This window comes from Penaeus monodon, chromosome 34 (genome assembly GCF_015228065.2).
Source record: "Penaeus monodon isolate SGIC_2016 chromosome 34, NSTDA_Pmon_1, whole genome shotgun sequence".
NCBI classification, from domain to species: domain Eukaryota; kingdom Metazoa; phylum Arthropoda; class Malacostraca; order Decapoda; family Penaeidae; genus Penaeus; species Penaeus monodon.
In genome coordinates, this window is record NC_051419.1 from 12,655,748 (window position 1) to 12,656,042 (window position 295).

At 35.3% G+C, this 295-nt stretch overlaps 1 protein-coding gene across 1 annotated transcript in view; it reads left to right on the forward strand.

Moving 5' to 3' along the window:
* Nucleotides 1-191: 191 nt before the first annotated feature.
* LOC119594597 overlaps nt 192-295 on the forward strand; it is a gene marked incomplete in the record, with an annotated part of 14,942 nt that continues 14,838 nt past the window's right edge. Inside the window, 1 exon segment of the mRNA XM_037943638.1 lies at nt 192-250.

The window sequence follows — 295 nt, forward strand, 5'->3', positions numbered from 1 at the left end:
ATAAGAGAAAATGACAATAGGTCATCGTTAATAATAACTAAATAATCGAATAGGTGAAAACGGAGAAGGCTAAAAACATCTCTTTTGTCTGGCCATCGGTTCTTGACCAATTTTTTTCCTACAAATCAAAAATGTTTCTTATCTCCTCTTATCTCTACTTGGCATCGTCAGATAAGTCCCAGATAAGCAAACACGAGAGTCTTAGTAGCAAAGAAGTGGTGCGCAGTGAAACACTTTGGTGGTGTTCATTGTAATATATACGTATTTTGTCGCTCTGTAGAATAATAGTTCTAAT